The sequence below is a fragment of the Crinia signifera genome, chromosome 4 (genome assembly GCF_055691185.1).
Source record: "Crinia signifera chromosome 4, ASM5569118v1, whole genome shotgun sequence".
NCBI classification, from domain to species: domain Eukaryota; kingdom Metazoa; phylum Chordata; class Amphibia; order Anura; family Myobatrachidae; genus Crinia; species Crinia signifera.
The window spans coordinates 303,696,321-303,717,148 of NC_139220.1; the positions used below are offsets into that span (position 1 = coordinate 303,696,321).

General features: G+C 44.4%; 1 protein-coding gene and 1 pseudogene across 1 annotated transcript in view; one reads left to right on the top strand and one right to left on the bottom strand.

The window, feature by feature from the left end:
• The window catches only part of LOC146073262 (uncharacterized), an 89,800-nt gene that overhangs the window by 6,143 nt on the left and 62,829 nt on the right, over positions 1-20,828 (bottom strand). The window lies entirely within an intron of this gene.
• Positions 8,881-20,573, top strand: LOC146072186 (uncharacterized; annotated as a pseudogene).

Here is a 20,828-nt window from a genome sequence, read left to right on the forward strand (position 1 = left end):
CTGCCCTTGCGTAGAATATAGAGGTATTACACATATGATCGCACAGTAATTAGAGAAATATATATACACACAAGTAACTAGCCAATATACCAATAATGCCAGCTCCCAAACAGGGCAAAACGTGAAGCTCCATTGGGCGCCATCCAGTGACTGCCAGCATGCACAACACTCCAATTCCCCCATAAAGGTGAGGAGCAGCATTATCCTTTTATTGTGTCAGATATATTATACAAATGATCCCACAGTATGATAGAGAATATATAGATATAGTCCATATGGTACTTATACATGATATCATATAACTGATAAAGAACACATAGAGATATATAATGTACATATTACTGATTATATATATTGTATCACATATGGTATTATACAGTATAATTATGTGACATCTAAATGATTCCTGCCCCTACATTACTGACACATACAATTTAGATGAAAAATTATAAAGTCCCATTAATATATTTATACATATAATGTGAGCTTTCATGAATTTGTATATTGATTTATGAATACAGGTTGAGTATCCCGTATCCAAAAGGCTCGGGACCAGGAGAATTTTGGATAATGAATTATTCCGTATTTCGGAATATTTTAATATTTCAATTATGTATTTTGAAGTATCTTGCATGTATGCTGTATAAACACATAAAATACACACAAATATATTTTATTACCACATAAAATACACACAAATATATTTTATTTGTTCAAAAAACAAGGTTTCAAAACATGAAACAAAATTTGTGTAACATCTCAGATATTGAATTTGAATGCCAAGCAATCATTGTCTTGCACATATATAGTGCCAGTTACATATCATGTCCCCAGTGATGCTGTTACAAATGTCACCAGTGAGTTTTTAGCAAAAAAAATATTTTTTTTTTCACTTTCTGGAATGTATGGTTTTCGGAATAATTCGGATAACGGATACTCGGATACGGGATACTCAACCTGTACTTAACTACAATGTCACACATAGGATAAGGCCATATTATTCTACTAGGTGATTCATCGCGCCCTACGGGCGCTCTTCACACCGTCGTAAGGGGCTGCGCCCCCTTAATTTGTGAACGTTTGTATATGAGAAATATGGTTAGAATTGTATGAAAGATGCCCTGTATTGCAACTTAGGTGTCCGCGAATCGCGGGAGGGGGGGTCGCGGGGGGTGCCGCGAATTGCAGGAGGGGGGGTTGTGGGGGGGTGGATGCTGCGAATCGCTGGAGGGGAGGGATTGCAGAGACTATTGCAACTTAGGTGTCCGCGAATCGCGGGAGGGGGGGTGGCGGGGGGTGTGACGCGAATCGCCACAAGAAAAAAAATCAACACAGAAAGGTCAACACATGTAAATGTTGACATAAGTGTGGCACTTCATTGGTGTCCATGTCGACACATGAGAATGAATATGAAAACATTCAAAAAATGAAAAAAAAACCTTCAAAAACTCATGTCAACCTTTTTCATTGTCGACCATAGCCATGTCAGTGTTTTCCATGTGCAATTTAATTCTGGAGCTGCCGCGAATCGCGGGCGGGGGGGTGCCGTGAATTGCGGGAGGGGGGTCGCGGGGGTGGGTGCCGCGAATCGCAGGAGGGGGGGTTACGGGGCGGGGGTTGCGGCGAATCATGGGAGGGGGGGTCGCGGGGGTGTGCCGTAAATCACGGGAGGGGGTGTCACGGGGTGGGGTGCCGAGAATCGCGGGGGAGGTGTGTGTGTGTGTGCCGTGAATCGCGGGAGTGGGGGTTGTGGGGGGGGGGGTGATGCAAATCGCCACAAGAAAAAATCAACACAGAAAGGTCAACACATGTAAATGTTGACATAAGTGTGGCACTTCATTGGTGTCCATGTCGACACATGAGAATGAATATGAAAATATTCAAAAAATGAAAAAAAAAACTTCAAAAACTCATGTCAACCTTTTTCATTGTCGACCATAGCCATGTCAGTATTTTCCATGTGCAATTTAATTCTGGAGCTGCCGCGAATCACGGGGGGTGCCGCGAATTGCGGGAGGAGGGGGGTCGCGGGGTTGGGTGCCGCGAATCGCGGGAGGGCGGGGTTCACATGGGTTCAGGTGGGGGGTTGCCGCGAATTGCGGGAGGTGGGGGGTCACGGGGGGTGCCGCGAATCGCGGGAGGGGGGGTTGCAGGGGGGTGTGACGCGAATCGCCACAAGAAAAAATCAACACAGAAAGGTCAACACATGTAAATGTTGACATAAGTGTGCCACTTCTTTGGTGTCCATGTTGACACATGACAATGAATATGAAAACATTAAAAAAATGAAATAAATCTTCAAAAACTCATTTAAACCTTTTTCATTGTCGACCATAGCCGTGCCAGTGTTTTGCATGTGCCATTTAATCCTGGGGCTGCCGCGAATCGCGGGGGGTGCTGCGATTTGCGGGAGGGGGGGGTTGCGGGGGGTGGGTGCCGCGAATCGCGGGAGAGCGGGGTTCATGGGGGTTCCGGTGGGGGGCTGCCGCGAATTGCGGGAGGGGGGGGTCGGGGGGGGTGCCGGGGTGCCGCGAATCGCCGTAGGGGGGGTTGCGCGGGGGGGGTGTGTGACGCGAATCGCCACAAGAAAAAAATCAACACAGAAAGGTCAACACATGTAAATGTTGACATAAGTGTGGCACTTCATTGGTGTCCATGTCGACACATGAGAATGAATATGAAAATATTCAAAAAATGACAAAAAAAACTTCAAAAACTCATGTCAACCTTTTTCATTGTCGACCATAGCCATGTCAGTGTTTTCCATGTGCAATTTAATTCTGGAGCTGCCGCGAATCACGGGGGGGGTGCCGCAAATTGCGGGAGGGGGGGTCGCGGGGGTGGGTGCCGCGAATCGCGGGAGGGCGGGGTTCACAGGGGTTCCGGTGGGGGGTTGCCGCGAATTGCGGGAGGTGGGGGGTCACGGGGGGTGCCGCGAATCGCGGGAGGGGGGGTTGCGGGGGGTGTGACGCGAATCGCCACAAGAAAAAATCAACACAGAAAGGTCAACACATGTAAATGTTGACATAAGTGTGCCACTTCATTGGTGTCCATGTTGACACATGACAATGAATATGAAAAAATTAAAACTAAATCTTCAAAAACTCATGTCAACCTTTTTCATTGTCGACCATAGCCATGTTAGTGTTTTGCATGTGCCATTTAATCCTGGGGCTGCCGCGAATTGCGGGGGGGGGGGGGGTGCCGCGAATCGCGGGAGGGGGGTCGCAGGGGGGGTGCCGCCAATCGTGCAAGGGGGGGTCGCGGGGGGGTTCTTTTTGCCGCGAATCGCGGGAGGGAGGTCGCGGGGGGGGGGGTGTTTTTTCCGCGAATCGGGGGGTCACGGGGGAGGATTTGCCGCGATTCGCGGGAGGGGGGGGTCGCGGGGTGGTGGTTATGCCGCGAATTGCGGGAGGGGTCGTGGGGGGGTTCTTTTTGCAGCGAATCGCGGGAGGGGGGGTCGCGGGGGTGTTTTTGCTGCGAATCGCGGTAGGGGGGGTCGCGGGGGAGCGGATGTTTTTGCCGCGAATCGCGGGGGGGGGGGGCGCGCGGGGGGGAGGTTTTGCCGCAAATCGCGGGAGGGGGGCGTTTACCTGGTGGCTGTGGAGTAGCAGTGCTGGGCAACATGGGAAGTCAGTGGGTGTCTGGCACTGTCTGTGGGCTCACTGGGCTGGTTCTCTGTCACATACCTCCCAACATGGCCCTCTCCAGGAGGGACACATTGCTCCATACCTCCCAACATGACCCTCTCCAGGAGGGACACAATGCTCTGTTTCTAGACTTCCCCTTAATGTATGATTGCCATCACCTGTTTTAAACAGGTTAATTTCTCAGAAAGGTGTTCAGCACAGATGAAGGCAATCACACATTAAGAGGAAAGTCCGGGAACAGAGCGTTATAGACACAGACACCCACTTTGAGTGACAGATGTAGCCAAATATATAGGAGATAATTACACGCAGGTGCATGTATAAATATGGGGGGGGGGGCGTGAAGAATGTGTTTCCAATGCCAGTATTGAGTTCTGGAGGGTACAAAGGCACACATTTTTAACATGGCAACATGACAGTAGCACTTACTGTTAAAAGAAGGGATGCAAACAGTTAAGTGTCTGCTCCCGACACATTCCTTTCCGTGCGTACAGCAGCAGCATGAAGAGGGAGAAAGTGAAACACACTAGCAGGTAACAGTTTTTTTTTACAGCCTGTGAGGACGGACTCCTCCGGAGTTTCAGGCTGTCAATGTGAGCAGGAATGAACTGCTGGGAAGGAGGGAGGGACGGGACTGTAGCTTCACGGTGCAGATAACACAGGCAGCGCGGCTGTGTAAAAGCGTCCCTGCCCTGGCCACTGCTGCGCTTCTGTACAGGAAAGTCTCCTGTGTGACGCGCCAGCAAGTGTCCTGTGCCCGGGGACGGAAGTAACAATGGAGTGTGTGTGGGGATCCCGGGACCGGCGCACAAGGAGTGTGTCCTGTGCCCCGGGGTCGGAAGTGGTGGCGGGGGTCGCCCTGTGTTCCTGCGCAGAGTTTGCAGCAAGAAATAAAGTGTCTGGGCAGGGGAGCCGGCGAGCATGGCGGGGGAGCCGGTGGCAGAGTGCACTCGCTCCGGCGCCAGGTGACATCTCTGCGCCCGGAGCGAGTGCTCCACCGGCTCCACCCTAGCTACGCCTCTGGGGATTAACGGCAGTCTGGTACTTATGTAATATCACGGCTCCCGTTTTTCTTATGAGACAGCTGCGCTCGCCATGCTTCGGGCACGGTGGCTCGCTGCGCTCTCCACACTATATAAACTCAACTCCATGCGTAGTTGGATAGTAGGGGTATGAAAAAATGGGGTGCATTTAACATGGGAGCCCAGATAATACATAAGTACCGGCAGTCTTTTGTGAGACAATATTAGTCTGTAGATATACTGTAAATGTTAGATCTCTCCAAAATCACACTCCAATGCACATAGGCGTGCGCAGCCTGTTTTATTAGGGGGTGCACCACACTTGTACCCCAAGTACCCAGGGGCAAATGCCCGCCCCCACACATAGGGGGTTATTCAGGTTGATTCGCAGCCTTGCGAGTCCATCAAACCCCGCTCGGTGAACGCCCGCCCCCCCCCCCCCCCGTCGCCCCAGCAAAGTGCGGCTTAGCCCGCACAGCAGCGAATGGATGTTTTGCATAAACATCCATTCGCATTGCTCGGGTGTCCGCCCACATCATTCGATGGTCACCGACCATCGAATGATGTTTAGCGTGCACGCATATATAAGTGACTTTTAAGTTACTTACATTTGCGTGCACGCTGGCGTGGATCTGGGCGGGCAGCTGACATCCGTGATGTCAGCTACCTGCCCCACACACCCGCGTCACTGCCTCATTACCATGAGAACACCCAGCGTTCTCATGGAAACGCCCATGGAACGCTGGGCGTTCCCATATGGTAATGGGGCAGACCGGCGCCCCCCGCCCATCTCCGCCCCCCCCCCCATGCAGCCAAGTGCATCTGAATAAGGACCCTAGTATACACACACATACATACATACAGAGCCCCCCACACACATAGTATACATATGCACAGCCTTTGCACACCCACATACACACACAGTACACAGAGTCCCCTCCCACACACGTAGTGCACATATAAACAGCCCCCCTATGCACACACAGTATACTTACAAAAAGCTGATAAACACACACCTTTATGACATAACAAAAAAGCAGCCAGCATTATTAAAGACCAATATACCTTCCCCCTTCCCCTCTAAAACAAAGTCATAGCCTCATATAACATACAATCCCCCTGTTCCAGCTTACCTGCAGCACATTCAAACACCAGGAAGTCCTCTCCTTACTCCTCACCCGGCCACTCGTCCAGCACTGTTTCAGTAAGGCCTGAGAGGAGCTGTCTGTGCACTTCAGCTCCCCCTACAGGCAGCCGGTTCCCGGAAAAAAAAATTATATTCTGTGATGTAGGACCTTGCTGCAATCGTGCAGCAAGGTCCTGTCATTAGGAGGTGCCTGTGCACCCCCGGCACCCCCCCTGCGCACGCCTATGCCAATGCAAACAAATTGCTAGTGTCCAGCCAGATTTTAATGCTCAGTCATTTAGCCATAAAAATATGCTTTTAGTTGTTAGTAAACTTTAGAAATATAAATGCGAAGAAAGTAAGAGTTATACTTATGCTCCGTGGCTATTCATTTTGTAATCCACTTTAGGGGAGTTTTTGTTCAATTGCCCACGCCGTGAGCAGGGTTCCCGGCTGCTCCGTTTGTCTTGTCAGTCTTGATTCTGAGATAGGACGGTTGTCTGAAAGTGCGCTTAAGCAGAACTCGATCACCTAAAGTTTGACACTTCCTGGGGAGGACTGACAGACTGCCGTCATATACTGAGGGATGCTTCGAAATATATGGGAGAACATTGGAAACCAACGTACCCGTAGTGGTGATATGCCTTTTTTATATGTTTTTATGTGAGTGCAATTTTATAATAAATATAATTGTTGCGAATATGGAGTTGCCCTATGTATATTTGCTTTGTTTCCCCCAGGGTGCAAGAAATAAACACAAGGGATGAGCCAGAGCTTTGTAATTGGTCCTATATACGACCTAAAAGCTGTTTGCTTTGAACAGAATGTGAGCGCATCTAGAGGAATTAAAGACATGTCCCTTTTCAAAATCTTATTGTGCAGAGAAAAAGTACAGTACACCACCTTTCAAGTATTGTGACAAGGAAAGTACTATTATTGTATAAAGAGGTGGTGGGATAACTATCAGCAGCGCCACTGTGACGCACAACTGTTTGTTTGCGGTCTTCATATCTAACAGCAAAGACAGAATATCCTCTATCTGTGATAACTTCAATTGTTCTTAATCTATTTGTGAGTTTTACATCAAGTTTTACATCAAGGAAAGATATCTTAACATCAATTTAAGACCCAACATATCCTTTTATATCATTACTGATTGGCATTAGGCATTTACAGTCAAAACTGTTTATAAATACATTGCAGCTCAACAATTCCTAACGTTTTTTTATTTTTATATGAAAACAGAATGTTTATGGTTGTGTGACTATGTCTATAACTGTTTTCCTGCTGATATGTAGAACAAGTCTTTCTGCTGAAACTCTGCCAAAACAATAAACAAAAGGTCCAATTAATCTAATTACAATACAAGGTGTTACCCTGCCAGGGTGTAATTAGCATTTCCTATTGTAGTAAGTGACTTTAGGAATATTTACTCTTCATTTACAAGACAAGGAGCTGGGCAGGAGGAGCTGCTGTGGTGAATGACTGTATACTAATGTTATGTGACCCTAATTTACATGTCACCTCTCAGTGTAATATTTCCTGCAGGGCATCATGGGAACTACTGGGGAGAGATGGGGAGGAGTGACTATAAATAGGCTGTATCAGGCCACTGGCAGCTGATGGAGGAGCTGCTGGATCAGTTACTGGTTGGATCAGCTGGGAGGACGGAGGAGTAAGAGAGAGACAGAGGAAGGATCCCCAGAGTAAGGTAATTATATTATACATAAGAATATATTGATACATGAACCTCTGTTACATATTCTGAAATAGTTTTACCTTATGAATGGTTACATAGAATTACCATATAATTTTATATGAAAGGATATACAGTACTACTATTACGATTGTGTTCTATATTTTGTATTATCTGTTCATTAATATTGAATTGAAAAATAACTAGATATTACACTGTACAACATATGATTCCACATTATCCTATAGTAGTAGATATTTAGGAAGAATTAGGGAAATGAATGTAAGTATGAGCCAGATATGCAGCAGCTGGGATAACTTATTTGTTGCATAATGTTAGATAATAACCTTGCACCCCCGCCCACATGTATAACACTTACTTCTCCAACGTCCCATATTACTGCTGCAGCACCAGATCACAGAACTTGGGGAATTGTGCAACAGCTGTATACATAGATATATACACAATAGAGAAGTCTCCCAGTATAAGAAGCAGCTTGTCATAAGCCGGCGCCAGGGACTTCTATTGAAAACCCGGAGGGGAGGGGGGAGGAGGAGGGAGGAGGAGGCGAGCCGGGCAGTGTGACGCTGCCTGAGATCAGAGTGAACTCAGCAGCGCAGCCCGGCTCCAAACAGTGGCAATCCTGAGAATTTTTCGGGCTTGCCAGACTGGGCACTGAAGCACAGCCCGGAAAATTCTCGGGATTGCCACTGAAGGGGTAAATGCAGGTGATTGCTGTCAGGGGTAAACACGGGATTTTCATGGGGGTTTCTGTAAATGTACATATCTATATATACAGACACATACCTCCAAACTGTCCCATTTTTTGCTAGACCGTACAGTTGTTTGGGGACAGGCTCGCATCCCTCCCGGGGCAGCAGTGTCCCAGGTGGGGGCGGGGCATTTGGGAATCCTCCCAGCTTGCAAGCTCACAGCATCTATTCCCTTCTGGCTGGGGGGACAACAGCAATGCAGAGGGCAAAACCTGGGGGTGTGGCCTGAGGCCACAGCATCCCTGCAAGGCCATGCCCCCTTTTCTCCGGCTTTGCTGCATGACTGTCCCTCTTCCGAGCCCCCAGAAGTTGGGAGGTGTGCAGGCACACACTTTTGTTCTTTTATATACACACAGATATACACACACACACCATGTTCAATATATAAAGTAACACTATTACTGTAATAGTATAATTACCTCAGTTATCTACAGCTATTTTTTTCTTGCAGGACAAATAAGTAATTGGATTTTCATTTGGAAGGCATTTTGGAAAGCAACACAGATAAATCCACCTACATATATCATATATTACACCTCTGGAGGATTCCCAAAAGCTATTCTCTGTATAGTAGAAACCTTCTACAGCTAATTTGTTTTTGATCTATTACATGATGAGTCACACAAGAGAGAGACCACATCTGTGCTCTGAGTGTGACAAACGCTTTACATATAAATCACAGCTTCTCATCCATCAGAGGAGTCACACAGGAGAGAGACCATATCTGTGCTCTGAGTGTGACAAATGCTTTACAAGTAAATCACATCTTCACAGCCATCAGCGGAGTCACACAGGAGAGAGACCATATATGTGCTCTGAGTGTGACAAATGCTTTACAAGTAAATCACATCTTCACAGCCATCAGAGGAGTCACACAGGAGAGAGACCACATCTGTGCTCTGAGTGTGACAAATGCTTTACATATAAATCACAGCTTCTCATACATCAGAGGAGTCATACAGGAGAGAGACCATATCTGTGCTCTGAGTGTGACAAATGCTTTACAAGTAAATCACATCTTCACGGCCATCAGAGGACTCACACAGGGGAGAAACCATTTAAATGTTCTGAATGTAGCAAGTGTTTTTCCCAGAGCAGCAACCTTGTTAAGCATCACAAGATTCACACAGGAGAAAAACCATTTAAATGCTCTGAATGCAGCAAGTGTTTTACACAGAAGTCTGACCTGATTATACATCAGAGGAGTCACACAGGAGAGAAGAATCCATTTAAATGTTCTGAATGTAGCAAGTGTTTAACACAGAAGTCTGACCTGATTATACATCAGAGGAGTCACACAGGAGAGAAACCATTTAGTTGCTCAGAATGCAGCAAGTGTTTTGCACTTAAGCATCATCTAGTTAGACATCAGAAAATTCACACTAGACAGAATTAATTTATATGCTCTGTATCTTGTCACTGTTTCTCAAGTTCCCTTGAATCACCGAGATGGCAATCCTCCTAACTGTCCCACTTTCCTCTGGACTGATTATGCTCAGGAGGGGGGACGATAATGTGCGATTTTGGAAAGTGCGTAAAAATTGCACTTCATTAAAACTCACCCCAAGGGTGACATTTATTGGGATGCAATTTTTAGTAAGGTTCAGAAATCGCACCTATCGCATTTTTTAAAATTGATTTTTTTTTTGTGTATGTAGAATTTGACTATTTAATGGAATGTGAATTAGCGTCTGAAAAAGGGAAACGGTCATATTGTCGACCCCACCTAGGTTGACAGTCATTAGGTCGACACCATTGGGTCGACAGGCAACATGGTTAACAGGTGTTTAGGTTGACATGGATGAAGGTCGACAAGGGTCTAGGTCAACATGGTTCTAGGTGGACATTTGCATTATGTCGACATCAGTTTGGTCAACAGGTCACGAGGTCGACATGGGTTTTTTCACTGTTTCTTTTAAGCCGACATGTGCCGACAGGCAGTATTTCATGCCCTACCATCCGCTAGGGCATGGTGGGAGAATGAAATAGTGTGCTGAAGCATTGCGAGTGAAGAGAGCGATGCGAGGAGCTGCGGTTGACTTCCACCTGTGTCCGTGTCGACTGTGTCGACAATCCGGTAAAAAAAGTGAAAAAGACAATGTCGACCTGTCGACCTAACACAAATGTCAACCTAGAATCATGTCGACCTTGTACCATGTCGTCCTAGACCCCTGTCGACCTTCACCCATGTCGACCCAACGGTGTTGACTGAATGACGTTCAACCTAAGTGGGGTCGACAATACGATACACACCCCTGAAAATGTGATATGATGTATTTTTTTGCGGTACCCCATCAATATAATTATAAATCACATTATGTTAAATGATATGGTGATGTAAAAGTGTCCGTATAAAGGAGGGTTCTCAATGTGCATAACCTTTCAATTTTTCAAAAATGCACACTCACATAAACTGCAGAATAGTGGGGACATATTTACCAGTTTCAACATATTTATTAAGACATCACAACAACCACCACAACTGCCGCCAATGCTGGAGGATGAAGCCGGAATTATACTGGAGACAGTGGAGTCTTTGGATCCTGTGGAGGAAACAACACAGCCAGCCGTCGCACATAGGCCACCAAGCATCCTGCCACTCCAGTATATCCCACTTACCCAACCAGCCCCTACAGCCCCTACTGCAGATGAGCTGGCAAGGTCACTAGACACCTTCAAACAGAAGCAGGTGGAGTTCATGCAAAACCAAAGTCATCAAATGCACAACATGCAGAAGTATCTTAGAAATATTTCCCAACAAATCTGTAAGGTAAAAAGAGCAAATGGTGTGTGTTGTGCAATTAATGGCAGCTGGCACAGGGTTTTGTCACAAACCCAAGGAAATAGCAAAGAAAGAAAAAGGGATGTGTGCCAGCGCCTGCTGTCTCAGTAATTCACTACACGGTTCTCTAAAAGAATTTTTTAATAAAAATAAATATAAAATACATACAATTACACATATATGAAAAATAAAAAAATAGAATAATGTATCTCGTATTGTGTGAATCAATATAGCTATATCTCTCGCTTTGAGGTATACAGTATGTAGCAACAGTCCCGTATTTGGGAAGGTATAATGTGGCTGACAAGTATATTACCGTCCAATGGCTCTGTGACGATTGTGGTTCTTGTTGCGTTATGAATTCCAAGGCTCAGGGGCCTTTGAAATCATAAGGCAACAAGAACCACAATCGTCACAGAGCCATTGGATGGTAATATACTTGTCAGCCACATTATACCTTCCCAAATACGGAACTGTTGCTACATATACCCAGGGCCGCCGAGAGGCAGGGGGGGCGGGTACATTTTACCTGGGCCCGGGCCTGCCAGGGGGGCCCGGGTCCCGACACACAAAAAAAAAAAAAAAAAAATCGAATTTTTTAAAAAGGGAGCGTGGCCACGGGTCCGCGATTAGGCCACGCCCCCGAATTTGCCTAAGCCCGGTCAGCGATGGCTGTCCTGCTCCTGCTCCTGGCTGTGTATGTATATATGTGTGTGTGTGTGTGTGTGTAACAGGCTATGTGTGTGTGTGTGTGTGTGTGTAACAGGCTATGTATGTATATGTGTGTGTGTGTAACAGGCTATGTACTGTATGTGTGAAGGAACAGGCTATGTGTGTGTGTAACAGGCTATGGCCCTCATTCAGGTTGGTTCGCTCCCCCGCACGGTCACACAGGGGAGCGATGTTGTGCATGTGCAGCCACTTTGTGTGAGCGAGCAAACCGTTTATTTGCCGCCCCGATCGCATGCAGCAGTGTGGACTGAAGCGTGGGGTGGTGGATATGGTTTGCGCCCATGGGAACTCCCATGACGTGGGTGCCGGGGGAGGGCAGCTGATGTCACCGGATGTCAGCTGCCCACCTCTTCTCGTACAGGAGCGCCACAGATCTAAGACAGCAGAGACTGACTTAGATCTGCGAGCGCTTGAGAAATCATTTGATGGTCGGCGACCGCACTGCCCTGCACACAAGCTGCAAATCGATGATGATGTAAAACATCCGTTCGCATGCGTGAAATCTGAGGTATTTAGATGACCCGCAAAGCTACAAATTTTGCAGCTTTGTGGTCAATCAGAATGACCTCCAATGTGTGTGAAGGGAACAGGCTACATGGGGCCCATTTATGACGGATCATATATGGAATGCGATCTGGGTGGGACCATGCTGCCCAGGATCACATGAGATTAAAGAGGTTTAATGGACACAATCCCCCCTCTCCCTCCAGGTGCACATACCGCTGGCCATCACAATGCAGCTGCTCTTGGCGCCGGATCTGTAGCTTTGGGGGACACAGCAGATACCGGCAGCTCAGCTCGGCGATACTGCAAGTAGTGGCATCTGCTGCTTCTTGCCAGAACTGTTGCCGCTTTCCCTGCTGAGTGTGTGAGCTTGGGATCCTTATACTCCAGAGGCAGCGCTTCAAATGGGGATGATCGTGCCAGTCACAGATCTTGGGGAGAGGAGCCGTGGGCTGGCCACCCCTGCTGTATGGCATAGGGGTCTGGGCAGCGCAGGGGGGCAGAGGGTCCCTGTGACGGATGGGCAGACAGCAGTGGGGTCCTTGCGGAGGATGGGAGCTATTACCTAGTTCCCATCCTCCGTAGGGACCCTGCCGCTATCTGCCCATCCATGGCCACGACCCCTTACTCCCATGGGCGCAACCCATATCCACCACCCCACGCTTTTATCCATACTGCTGCATACGAACGGGGCAGGAAGTAATCGATTTGAATTTTGTGTAGCATAATGTGTAAGGGGCAAGTATAAGGGGTCTACTATTGTGTTGCATAAAGGGTATATGGTGTGGTACACACCCCTATATCCTTTAATGGCCACACCTCTTTTCTGTTGCTCGCCACTCCAGGGGGCCCCGTGACGCTGTTGTACCGGGGCCCAGGATTTCTCTTGGCAGCCCTGCATATACCTCAAAGCGAGAGATATAGTCTCTCTCTTACTCCTCCGTCCTCCCAGCTCTCCAACCAGTAACTGACCCAGCAGCTCCTCCATCAGCTCCCAGTGGCCTGATACAGCCTATTTATAGTCACTCCTCCCCATCTCTCCCCAGTAGTTCTCAGGATGCTCATGGTGACATGTAAATTAGGGGCCCATAACATTAGTATACAGTCATTCACCACAGCATCTCCTCCTGCCCAGCTCCTTGTCTTTTAAATGAGGTATAAATATTCCTTAAGTGACTTACTACAATGATAAATGCTAATTACACCCTGGCAGGGTAACACCTTGTATAGTAATTAGATCACATCAGGCTCTGGCCTCCTGTTATGTCACCAAAGGGGCATTTTGTTTAGAATTCACCTATTGTCTGGTCAGAGTTTCAGCAGAAAGACTTGTTGTACATATAATTGACAGAAGGAAAATCACTCTCTTTTTGTTGGGGCACTCTTTTAAATTTATCTCCTCTATTCACATAATAGAAGATATTAATTGAAAATAGTATTAGTGGCTATCTACATTAGGACATGTGATAATGCTAGGCAAGTTCTAGAGTTTGTAACCAGTAATGGATAGGAAGGGGAGTTATTCCCACCTATTGAAGGTTATACTAAAACTAAGCTTTTAAAAATCATATATTATAATATTGCACATATACACACATATATAACTGTCACAGAGAGAAACAAAACATCAATGGTCAAATAATCACATTCAGAGGGATAGTAACAAGTTTGGATATCCCAGTGAGGTGATGTAAAGCGCACTGTTGTTTAGTACAATGTAATTACTTATACTGAAACTATGGGGGGACATTTAGTAGGATGAGAGATCGGGAAAGTGAGAGATTTGGTAAGAAAACTCCAGTTATTTTAAAGCGGCAATCATTTACACTGCAAAACCAGTTTGATTTTGCAGTGTAAATGATTGCCACTTTAAAAAAAAAACTATTGATTTCTTACCATATCTCTCACTTTCTAAATCTCTCATCCTATTACATTTCACCCCTATGTATCACTTAGGGCAGTATTCAATGAGGCTGATTCGCCATGTTCTATGGCGATTTTGTGCTATTTTCGTGCTGCAAGGCGATTTTTTGACTAAAACGGTGAATCACCCTATTGAATGACCAGATGGCAAATACATTTCAAGGTTTTTATCGCCATGCTTCACCGAGTAGCAATCGCTATCTTTTTATGGTGAAGTGGAATGTGAACTTTTAAAATAAAGTGTTTCGATTTTTACGTTTGGTGTAAAAAAATCAGGAATTTTATTCTGAGAAGGGGCATGCTATTTGTATTCATGTGCTTACAGTACATGAATATATATTTAATAAAAAAAAATATATATATATATTTTTTACACAGAGCAGCCAGCAGGGGGCCGGGAGCCGAGCCGCTCATTAGATATTCATATATTCACTGCACCCGATCATTACATATGCACGATCGGGTGTGTTTATAGTACATCACATAGGGGCGGGTGGCAAAAGACAATGCTAAGAACACTTCAGCAATAATAATAGTCTTATTTCATGTTTGAATGTTGCCTTCAGCCCGAGAGAAGTCACGTGACTTGATATGAGAGCACACAATTAGTGGTGTAATTACACAATTATCCCAGTGAATGTGCTTTTAGATGGAAACATCACATTTCTAGTGCAAGACAAGTAACTATGACAATATCGGGATATAATCTCACACTGTCTTGTCTGCTGTAGGTATATCTTTATCCCAAGATTATCAATCAGTGAATAGTCTAATTTAAGATTATTAATAAAACTATTTCACATCATTTGTATGGACAATTTGTATTTTACATATCCATAGAGGCAGGTAGCCAGGGAATATATTGTCAGGTAATGTAAGATTTATAATGGCGTCAGTGTCCGTCTTATTACCTGACAGCAGCTTTTATATAACCAAACGTAGTAATAGCAAAGCGCTGGAAATTGTTTGTCCCTGCTGCCGTCTAGAGGGTATACTCAACCCCTCTTTAGAAGTAAATACAAGGTAGACGACGCGAAGGGACACTGGATACTTGGTTTGATAAAAATCAATATAATTTTGATTACTAATACAAAAAAAATGTTTAAACACTTTTAAAAAGTGAGAACACCGGCCGGTGAAATTTACATAAAACAAAATAAATCACATAAAAAAAGCATTTATATTCAACATTCTATTCACTATTCTTAGTGTGCTTTTGGTGTTTTCAGCACAAGCAGGTATTTTTCAGGTGGTTCATATCCACACTCTATCTATCTTTCACATTCAGAATGCAGATAGAAAGCAAAGACAAATATATTGCAGGCTTGTGGCTTGGTTAGGCATGCATGGGGTTAACTTCTGCAAAGCAGGGATTAACGGCAGTCTGGTACTTATGTAATATCACGGCTCTCGTTTTTCTTATGAGACCGCTGCGCTCGCCATGCTTTGGGCACAGTGGCTCGCTGCACTCTCCACACTATATAAACTCAACTCCATGCGTAGTTGGATAGTAGGGGTATGAAAAAATGGGGTGCATTTAACATGGGAGCCCAGATAATACATAAGTACCGGCAGTCTTTTGTGAGACAATATTAGTCTGTAGATATAAATGTTAGATCTCTCCAAAATCACACTCCAATGCAAACAAATTGCTAGTTTCCAGCCAGATGTTAATGCTCAGTCACTAAGCCATAAAAATATGCTTTTAGTTGTTAGTAAGCTTTAGAAATATAAATGCGAAGAAAGTAAGAGTTATACTTATGCTCCGTGGCTATTCATTTTGTAATCCACTTTAGGGGAGTTTTTGTTCAATTGCCCACGCCGTGAGCGGGGTTCCCGGCTGCTCCGTTTGTCTTGTCAGTCTTGATTCTGAGATAGGACGTTGTCTGAAAGTGCGCTTAAGCAGAACTTGATCACCTAAAGTTGGACACTTCCTGGGGAGGACTGACAGACTGCCGTCATATACTGAGGGATGTTCCGAAATATATGGGAGAACATTGGAGACCAACGTACCCGTAGTGGTGATATGCCATTTTTATATGTTTTTATGTGAGTGCAATTTTATAATAAATACAATTGTTGCGAATATGGAGTTGCCAATTACAAAGCTCTGGGATGAGCCAGAGCTTTGTAATTGGTCCTATATACGACTTCAAAGCTGTTTGCTTTGAACAGAATGTGAGCGCATCTAGAGGAATTAAAGACATGTCCCTTTTCAAAATCTTATTGTGCAGAGAAAAAGTACAGTACACCACCTTTCAAGTATTGTGACAAGGAAAGTACTATTATTGTATAAAGAGGTGGTGGGATAACTATCAGCAGCGCCACTGTGATGCACAACTGTTTGTTTGCGGTCTTCATATCTAAAAGCAAAGACAGAATATCCTCTATCTATTTTTGAGTTTTACATCAAGGAAAGATAACTTAAAATCAATTTAAGACCCAACATATCCTTTTATATCATTACTGATTGGCATTATGGTTGTGTAAATATGTCTATAACTGTTATAATTTAAAACACTTATTTTCCTGCTGATATGTAGAACAAGTCTTTCTGCTGAACCTCTGCCCAAACAATAAATAAAAGGTCCAATTAATCCATGGGTCTTCAACCTGTGGCCCTCCAGATGTTGTGAAACTACATGTTTCAACATGCATTGCCACATTTTTTCCTATAAGAGCATGCCAAAAAAAAACCAGGGCATGCTGGGAAATGTAGTTCCACAACATCTGGAGGGCCACAGGTTGAAGACATGTGAATTAATCTAATTAGAATACAAGGTGTTAACCTGCCAGCGTTTAATTAGCATTTCCTATTGTAGTAAGTGACTTTAGGAATATTTACACTTCATTTACAAGACAAGGAGCTGGGCAGGAGGAGCTGCTGTGGTGAATGACTGTATACTAATGTTATGTGACCCTAATTTACATGTCACCTCTCAGTGTAAGAATTCCTGCAGGGCATCCTGGGAACTACTGGGGAGAGATGGGGAGGAGTGACTATAAATAGGCTGTATCAGGCCACTGGGAGCTGATGGAGGAGCTGCTGGGTCAGTTACTGTTGGAGAGCTGGGAGGACGGAGGAGTAAGAGAGACAAAGAAAGCATCCCCAGAGTAAGGTAATTATATTATACATGATAATATACTGATAAATATACAATCATTTTTAGATATTATTTTAGAGATGTCAACTTATCAGTAAGTCAAGATTTATTTGACCGATATTTAAATCATTACTATTACTACAGTATATAATAGAATTATATTTAAAAGGTGCATTACTGTGAACGTTGGACCTAATTCAACATGGGTCACTATTTATTATAATTGCAATCCTACAGATTATTGAATAACTGTGCATGCATAGCATCCACATTGCACATTGACACATGCAGTTTGTGAATAAATATCCATATACATAGCCGTCACAGATTGACTGAAAGGAAGGCAATGTTTAGGAGTGGAAACATTGGGTTCTCTGGGTGTGCTTGTGAATATGCTGGGGTGCCAATGTGATCCCGGGGAGGGTCTCTGATGTCAGCGATGACCACTTCCAGTCTGGCTCTTTATCAGATTGTTGGAAGCTTTGGGCAACCCATACATTAGGGCAATATCACATCCAATCCTTTGTAAGTAAGCAAATATTCATACAACTGGGAGCACGAAACAAGCGTCTCTTTTACATTATTACAGAATAATTTAATTTTTCTGCCTTCTTTACAGATGTTTCAAAACAGATTATTCCATGTTTTTATTAACAGGGACTGGATTGAGTCCTCTCTGAACAAGGATCTCTTAAGCCCCAAGTTTTGTTTATATGTGGGAAAGTTATGTTTATATTATACTGAGGGGATTCCAATGTAGAATACAGATACTATAAAATATACCACATGGCATGAACAGTGGAGAGTCTTGTGAGATCTTCCCTTCAACATTTGAAAGGGATTTAATTATAGCCTTACCTCTGTCCCAGAGTAGATACCGGAGGCCAGGGCTAGTTGTCCTGTGTGGTCAGGTTTTGTGTCCCTCTTCTTTTCTTCTCATGTATTGGTTCATAATATTTTTCAGAATAGCAATACTGTTATTATCACAGCAAAGGTTCTTGGAGGTTTTGTCATTAGTTTAGTGAATTCCCCATTAATGTCAAACTACATCCTATTTATTTGGTATATAGGTGGACTGACAATACTGATTTATTGCACTTATTACTTGACCGCTGTATTTGCTATGATATACCATTCAGATGTTTACCTATTGCCATGCATATATATCACTCTTGCATTTATTGAATAGTGTACCATTATTATTACTACACAATAAAGTTTAATTGAAGAAAATAAAAGTATTAATTGTACCCCAGTAATCTTTATAATTAAAATATTGACTTTTTCTTGTTACAGGTCAGGTAAAATACAGGTTATTAGAATTCATTGTTGAATGGACAATCTCTGATAAATACAACCACAGACGTAATTTCTTCATACACCTCTGGAGGATTCACTAAAGCTGTTCTCATATTCTGCCTAGTGTATCTCATATAATACATGATGAGGCTGACAGAAGAGAGAGCACATCTGTGCTCTGAGTGTGACAAATGCTTTACACGTAAATCACATCTTCTCATCCACCAGATGATTCACTCAGGAGAGAGACCACATCTGTGCTCTGAGTGTGACAAATGCTTTACCTGTAAATCACAGCTTCTCATCCATCAGAGGAGTCACACAGGAGAGAGACCACATCTGTGCTCTGAGTGTGACAAACACTTTACAAGTAAATCACAGCTTCTCATCCATCAGAGGAATCACACAGGATAGAGACCACATCTGTGCTCTGAGTGTGACAAACACTTTACAATTAAATCAAAGCTTCTCATACATCAGCGAATTCACACAGGAATGAAACCATTTACATGTTCTGAGTGTAGTAAATGTTTTTCTCAGAAGTATCATCTGTACCAACATCAGAGGAGTCACACAGGAGAGAAACCATTTAAATGCTCTGAATGTAGCAATTGTTTTACTCAGAAGTCGCATCTTGTTATACATCAGAGGACTCACACAGGAGAGAAACCATTTACATGCTCTGAATGTAGCAAGTGTTTTACCTCCATGACAGATCTTGCTCGACATCAGAGGAGTCACACAGGAGAGAAACGATTTACATGCTCTGAATGTAGCAAATGTTTTATCTCCAGGCCAGATCTTGTTCGACATCAGAGGAGTCACACTGGAGAGAGAAGCCATTTACATGCTCTGACTGTAGCAAGTGTTTTACCCAGAAGTGCCATCTTGCTAGACACCAGAGGAGTCATGCTGTAGAGAAGCCATTTAAATGCTTCCATGCGGCAAGTGTTGTACTAGAAAGGTAACGCTTATTTATCACATAAGAATTATTCTAAGGGAATTAGTGTTGCATGTTTCTCATAAGAAAATTGTATCAGCACAATGGCCCTCATTCTGGTTGACTCAATAACCTGCAAAGGACGCAGCTTACCGAGTCCCAGAAGGTCGCCCCACCAAATTGTTGCCCACTGCCACCATATCTCCTCCAACCATGTGAAGGGGTGTGTCATGTAGACACATCTCCTCACATGTCCCGCTGGTGGAGAAATCATTCAGTGGTCGCCAACCAACAAATGATTTCTTCAGGCCACGCAAATTTACGTCAGTGGAAACTACCTTATATTTGGTGGGCCTGGCCCAAGACCCCCCTGCATCCCATGACATGCCATAGCATGGGAATGCCCAGCATTTGCATGGCAATGCCCATGAAATGCTGGGCATTGCCCCCTCGCCGCCTCCGGCCGCCCCCCTACTGTGCGAGTGCCATGCCGACAATGCGGGTTGGCGAGGGTGCTTGCAAAGAAGGTCTGCACATGCGCATAACTAATTATGTGCAAGCCCTAACCATCAGTCCCCTGTGCGTACTCACAGGGGGAATGAAGGAATTAGAATGAGGGCCCATATGTGTTCCCGGGAGGTCATATATATTTTATGAATATGGAAAGTGGTTTATATGACTCCATCTTGTTAAGAAATGAGAGCTGTGACCAGTAAGCTGGGGGCTGCTTTTCCCTTGGGACAATGTCTCTGTTAGGAAATAGAGCTGCAGTAGAACAGACAATGACGATGTGGTTGTTAATACTGTGTATGTACAGCGGTTCTGCTCATACTGGTGCTGGGGCTAGTACAGGAAAGAGCTGTATATCCATTACAGAGTTCCATCAGCTCCTCCCAGTCACTATCATACCAGCTCAAGCAGCCGGCTCTGTCATCCCGATTGTGCCATTGATACAATGACAGCGTTAAAGGCGATTCAGCAATTTATCCAGAATTTTCTTTCTTACCATTTTAGCTGGTTAATATAAACATTGATTTGATTGCGCTCTCTGAGATTTTTATGTCTCCCTTTTAATGATATTTTCTTTACTGACAGATATTCCAATATTGATTGTTTTGAAATAAAAAGTGATGTTTATAAATGATATGATTCTGTTTTTGTCTGATGGGCTTATATATTTTATAAGTATTAAATCATTTTGTACATAGTTCTACATATTAGAAGATGGGACCATGGGAGATATATAAGGGGGATTGGTAATAAATCCCGGCGGTCAG